The sequence below is a fragment of the Peromyscus californicus genome, unplaced genomic scaffold (assembly GCF_007827085.1).
Source record: "Peromyscus californicus insignis strain IS unplaced genomic scaffold, ASM782708v3 Scaffold_11__1_contigs__length_118956290, whole genome shotgun sequence".
Lineage (NCBI taxonomy): Eukaryota > Metazoa > Chordata > Mammalia > Rodentia > Cricetidae > Peromyscus > Peromyscus californicus.
This window is the reverse complement of record NW_026294402.1, coordinates 87327916-87334810: the sequence shown is the minus strand read 5'-3', so window position 1 is coordinate 87334810 and position 6895 is coordinate 87327916.

Genomic DNA, 6895 nt, shown 5'->3' with positions numbered 1-6895 from the left:
TCTTGGTAAACATCATTCATGAGGTGAGAATAGATTACTTTCCGGCCTCAGCTATGTGATGAAAAGCTTCTATCTATTCTGGGAAAGTGTCTACTACAGTAAAAGGATATGTATGTTTTATGTTTTTTGTTGTTGTTTTTTTTTTTTGTTTGTTTTTTTTTTTTTTTTTTTTTTGCTGTGTTTTGTTTTGTCTTGTTTTTTGGTTAGGAGACATATGTGTGAAATCTGACAGTCATCTTCTGAAAATTACCCCCAAAATTTGTGTGGTTTGAAGGGAGGAGAGGCTCGCAAGACTCCCTTTGAGGAGACTTGAGTCCAAGTATAGCATCTCTAGGAAATAACCTTAAGAAGGGCAGAAAGACTGAGGTGGTAAAAGGGAGGTTGTAGGAAGTGGTAGAGAGGTCGAGAGCCAATGTCAAAGGGCTTGTAAATAGTTGCTGGGAATGGTGAAGGGAATCACCAGATCAATCAGATTTTCAAATGGACAAAAGTTAACCTTCTTAAGAAAAACCCATGTGAAGCCTCCACGTAACAGGTGAAATCAAAAAGTCAAGGGGATAGTTTGTTCTGCTGTGAGAAGAACTTTGTATGCTATAATGCAAGTTTTTAGTAGTCTAACTCTCACAAACACCATCTAAGGATTGAACATTTTCTTAATTCAATACAAAATCCATTCTTTGAATTAGAGAAAATAAGTAGGAATCACATTATATAAGAAGTACATTTCAAAAATTCCCTCTTGTGGTGTTTCACCTTATAATTTCATTCAATAAATAATAAAATAACATTAAAAGATTTTTTTAATTAGAAGCTCTCTACAAGACTTGAAAAGTCTTTTGTCTCTTTTTATATTATTCAAAAAATTGGACTGGGTAATATTTTGCAATTATGTTCTTTTTAAAATCCCACTGCATGGGTTTTAGAAAAATATTCTACAATACATTTTAAGCTTTTAGCTTTGTTTTATAAAATTTTTGGCCTGCAGATATTCTTTAATATACATAATTCCATAGAGTAACACACAAAGTATTATTTTTATTATTTATCCCTCTTCCTTGCAGATTTTCAACATAAATGTAGATGTGTACTTGTTAAAAATAGCCACAAGCAAGATTACAGTGTACGTTATGGATGATGGTGGCAGACGGGTTAGTCAAGCATGAAGAGAAGCCCATGAGGCAGGAGAGAGAGGCCAGGAAATGGAAAAGAGAAACACAGAATCTGCATAGCCGACACACCACATCCTCTCTTCCCACAGATGCTGGAGGTGTTACAATGCTTAGAACTAGAGTCCTGCCCAATAGCTTTCTGTTCTCCTTGTTTAGTGATGGAGAATGCTGGTCTGTGCAGCATTTACAACACAGAATGACCATATAAGTAAACTCTATGTCTGCTAAGGAAAATGTAAAGGCATTGTGATCACCTTGTCTTTCCTTTTCTTTTGTAAGAAGTGCCCCCCCCCCACACACACACACAAAGTTGAATATTTTGTATAGCATTTACTTATTGCTTTATTTACAACTCTTTTATCATTAGCAGGATTCTGTTACCCTTGTTTTGTTCTTTCCGATTTTTCTCTCCAAACTTCCTACTATCAAGTAATGCACCCAGTTATTCCATGAGTCCTTATTTCCCAGACTACAGTCTCATTATATTCACTAAATAGGCTTCCTTAGAGAAAGTAAGCAAATTTCTAAAAATAAAAAAAAAAAATGTTGGTCATATCCTGAATTTTTTCCAGCCATGCAGTCTATGAATTCTGTGTGTATTAACTCTGCTGTTGGGCTATATGTAAATGTAGATACAACAGCAATTCAAAACATAATAAGTCAAGAAAAGAGAGAACATGAAATTTCCTAGGAAATCTAAAATGATTAATTTTGTTTACTGTAATCACAGTTTGAGACATGAGCTGCTATGGTGTGTAATAAACACCTACGCATTTTCAAAGGAACATTGGCCTGAAGCAATCTCTCAGGCTTTGTCTTAGGTCTCTGATGCTGTGATAATCACCATGATCAGAAGCAACTTGGAAAGGAACAGATTCATTTCATCTTACAATTCTGGGTCACACTCCACCACTAAAGGAAGTCAAAGCAGGAACTCAAGACAGGAACCTGGAGGCAGGAACTGAAGCAGAGACCACAGAGGAGTTCTACTTACAGCCTTGCTCCTCATGGCTTGCTCATCCTCCACTCAGGACCACTGCAACCTTTCACATCAATTGCTAATCAAGAAAATATTTCACAAACTTATTTATAAGCCAATTGAGTGGGGGCATTTTACTAATTGAGTTTCCCTCTTCACTTCCCCTCTAGCTTAAGTCAAGTTGACAAAAAACTAACCAAGACAGGCTATTTCTGTGGCCACTGTCCTCTGGGCATGACATGCTAAAGCCACCTTGAAATCAGAGCATCAGGGACTGTCTCATTCACAATATCCTCATCTGAGTCTTCAGCCACTCACTCATTCCTGCACCCTGCAGCTTCATATATCCTGCCTCGGGTATTTATTATCTTGGGAGGTGCTAAAGTGGACAGGACCTGGTTCACTGGAGAGGCACCATAATTATGCACCTTTCAGGTGACTATCATTCATTCTGAGAGAAGCTTTTCTGTGATACAGCTATTTGGGTGCCGTGTGTGTTTGTGTAATAACATTTATCTATGTTCCTGTATGTAATTCTAATAAACTCATCGGTTCCCAAGATGGACTTGGATAAAATGATTTTTTTCTCATCTATTGTGTGCCATATCAAGAGTGACCAGAAATTTGTTCGCATCTGCACAGTAAAGTAACATAACATTTGAAACCTGAATAGGAAATTAACCGAATGAAGATGAATTGTGAGAACAGCAGTTGTATTGCCCCTGTTATATACGATAAGACATAAGGCTAAGCCATCTGCAAGTGAAAATTCCCTGGAGGTGAGCTTCCTGACCTACATCCTTCAAGTGATATGGAATGCCAAGCTTGCTTGCTATAGTAATGGCTGAGTTGCCCCTGCCATGGGAGATTACACATGTAGCTGAAGCTGAGCTATCTGCCAAGAGGAAATCTCAGGGTGGAAAGTGTGTAAGGGAAATGCCAGTGAGGCCATCTCCCCTGCTCTGTGGGGTGGCCTGCCCCCACTTGATGAAAAAGTAGCTGATATGGAAGAAGATTGTAAGGAAGCTTTAGCACAAGTTGTATTGATGTTGTAATGGGTGATGAGATCTGTGACTGAGGTTTGTCTGTCTGTCCAGATAAGACCAGAGCTAACATGGAGAAAAGAGACACTATGGTTGCATCCTCCATGTTAACCTCTGATGTGACAGACAAATTGAGAATGGAAAAGTTAAGATAGAGGAAGTACCTGCCACTTTCTATGGTAGGGAATTGGCAGCTAAGGAACATAGAAATACAGATTAGGTCTATATTAAATAGTCCCTTCCATGATCCAAACCTTGTAATCTTTGGGAAGAATTAAAGAGTAAGGAGGGATAATATGTGGTAGAAATCAAAATGAGGGGGCTGGACTGGGAGGTGCTAAAGTGGTTCACTGGAGAGGCATCATAATTATGCACCTTTCAGGTGACTATCATTCATTCTGAGATAAGCTTTTCTGTGATACAGCTATTTGGGTGCCATGTATGTTTGTATAATAACATTTATCTATGTTCCTGTGAGTAATTCTACAATAGCCTATACCTGTAAATGAAAAAAAAAGCAGTGTAAAGTGATTAAATGTAGAAATTATTCCTTATCATATATAAAAAGCACTTTCCAAAGTCATATAGTTACTTAATAAAGTCCCTGTGCCTGAACTGGGCTTCCCGTGAGGGGTGATTTATCATTACTGATAATGTAAGTGAATTTAGAATTACCTAGGAGACACATCTCTGAGCATATCTGTGAGGACAAGTCCGGAGATGTTTTACCAAAGTGTCATGCTTCACAATGAATATGTGTGGCACCTTTACCTGGGCCAGGTACCTGAATTTCATCCAAAGGAGAAAGTGAATGAAGTATTCATCTCTTCTCTCCCCCTCTCTCTCTCTCTCTCTCTCTCTCTCTCTCTCTCTCTCTCTCTCTCTCTCTCCTTTCTAACTGTGGACTCAGTGTAACCAGCATGCTATGCTTCCAGCAACAGAGCTAGATCAACTTCCTTTGTTCCACTTTCCTGCCTTGATGGGCTGTCCTCTCAAACTGTGAGCCAGGATAAGACTTTATTTCCTTCTATAAGTTGTTTCTGTCAGATAATTTGTCACAGGAAAAAGGAAAGCCAAAGCCACTAACAGACTCCCACCAACATGTACGTTGGCTGGGGGATACTGAGAATTTCCACAAGTGCATGCTGTTGCCACTGCTCCTAGTAGCCTACCAAAATTTGATGATAAACACCAAGTGCTGGACATGAAGCAATCAAGCTGGGACTGAGTTAAAAAAGCAAACCCTCCCTTGTGGCTAGCTTTCCTCATGCTCAAAGGTGTTGTGAAGATTATTAGGGGAGAACTGACATTTCCAAGGCATGGCTGTTTCACGTCATCAGCATTGCAGGCAGAAGGTGCTCACAGGTACAATCCTGAAATGATTGTCATGGATACAATAGATGACTGCCTTCTCATCACATTTAAGACCCCCACCCTTATAGGAGAGCGCACACACTTGGTAATAAAAATAAAAACCTACAGCTGGGGATGCCGTAGTCCCTAGGGAAATGCTCCTGCTAATGTTTTGTTAAATATGTGTGACAAGCCTGTCAAATGGCCCAGACTGTATGTGTGTATGCCCATAGATTATTGCTGCTCTTGGCCTTATCCAAGGAAGCTTCTTTTGGCAGTGAGTGGCAATTACTTTGTAAACCAATAAATGGTCAAATTGCTTAGAATAACTATTGCTGTATAATAGCAATGATCAGCCCTGTAGGGGAGAAAATAATCACGCATCTATATTATCTCCTCCCAAGTTTCAGGGAGAACAGGGACCAGAAAGCAAAAAATGAAAGAAGGGGTGGAATGTGTATAACGCTATTCTCTGGGCATCACATGGCTACTACCCTTTTGGAAACCAGAGCATCTGTGTTTATCCACAAGTCAGTCCCTCACCTGATAGTCTAGAAAGATCTTTTCTTGAACCTCCTCTCACTGAATGTTCTCCTTCCTCAGCTTTATGAGGTCTTGAGAGGTATTAGCAGCTAGAGTACAGAGGAAGAAGAAGGCTAACCGGAAGGGGTAACCCTACCTATGTAACTTGGTGTAAATCATCATCTATGTTAGGGCAGAACTCCTCAGCAGTGCACCTGTTCGGGGCCACTCATGCTCCACTGAACAAACTCAACGAACTCACTAGTTCAACAAGATGACATGGGTGAAATTGTTTCTTCAAGAAGGAAAAGGGATTATATGAGCAAGGGGAAGGGCTCAAGATCATGATGGGAAAATCTAGAGAGACAACTAAACCAGGCTCTTGGAAACAGCTGTGGAGTCTTCGTGGGACTGGACTAGACCTTCTGCATACAGGAGAGTAGTGTGGCTGGATCTGTTTGAAGGGCCCCTGGCAGTGGGATCAGGATCCATCCCTGGTGCTTGAACTGGCTTTTTGAAGCCCATTACCTATGGTGGGACACCTTGCTCAACCTTGATACAGGGGGGAAGAACTTGGTCCTGCCTCAACTGAATGTACTAGGTTTTGCTGTCTCCCCATAGGAGGCCTTAGCATTTTGGAGGAGGGGATGGGGGATAGGAGGGAGAAGCTGGAGGGAGCTGGAGGAGGGATGAGAGGGAGATCTGTGGTTGGTATATAAAAAGAATAAAAAAAGTCTTAAATAAAAAATTAAAATTAAAAAAAATTGAAGGAATTGGGAACTCAAAAAAAAAAAAAAGAAAGAAATTGTTTCTTCAGTCTATTGTCTGTGTTCTATTTGGGGTCAATAAATACTTGTTCATGTTTCTCCTTGATACTTATTATAGTACTTTAGAAAGAAAAACAATTCTTAGTTTCATAGAAAAATTCCAGCTATAGAATGAAGGTTTGGGGTAGTGAAAATCCACGAGTAGTTTATATGCCTGCTGGGAACTAAGGAATATGGCATGTGTGACAAATGAATGTAATCCTCTCATTAGTAGCAATCATACTACCAGTTGCATGAGTGAGAACTTGTAACTGCACTTCCTTGTATTCTTCAGATGTTTAGTTATGTGGGAATATAAACCAGACACAATTTTCGCACATTTCCCTATTATTCAACATAGATACTGTGAGCAGGTGATGGTGATATGTCACTATATAAGTCACATGATGTCAAAGAAATGGTGAGCCTTCTCGGGACTTCACATCCTTTGCTGAAGAGAGCAGCATGTGTTTTGGGTTGTATGAAGATTTGTTGAAGTCCATTCACTTGAATAGGATTTGCTATTGTCACTAGTTGAAAATTTCATAAGGTTTAAAGATATTTTTATTGTTCACACTGATAAAAATAGACTGTGAGGTCAGTTTTGAAGGTCAATTTGGCTAGATTATAGTACCTGGTTATTCAATTGAACAATAATCTCAGCTGGCTCCATAAGATAACCTCTCATGTGCGGGACAGAGAGAGCTGGACAGGTGTGTCTGGGAGGAAAGATGATATATGAGAGAGCTCTTACTTTTCGCTCAATTTTACTAGCAATCAAAAACTTTTCTAAAAATCAAAGTCCATTTTCAAAATAGAGGAGTTTCTTGAGACTTTGCCACTGTAACAATGAGTATAAAGAACATTAAAAAAGATGTTAGCTAGTATCACATTGTTAAAACAAGGAGAAACAGGATCCATCTTTTATAATCATAGAATGTCTTGAATTAAATGAATTGAGATAAACTCAAACCCACCTAAATTCGTATCACCAGAAATTGCACTATTAATTACTAGGACTTG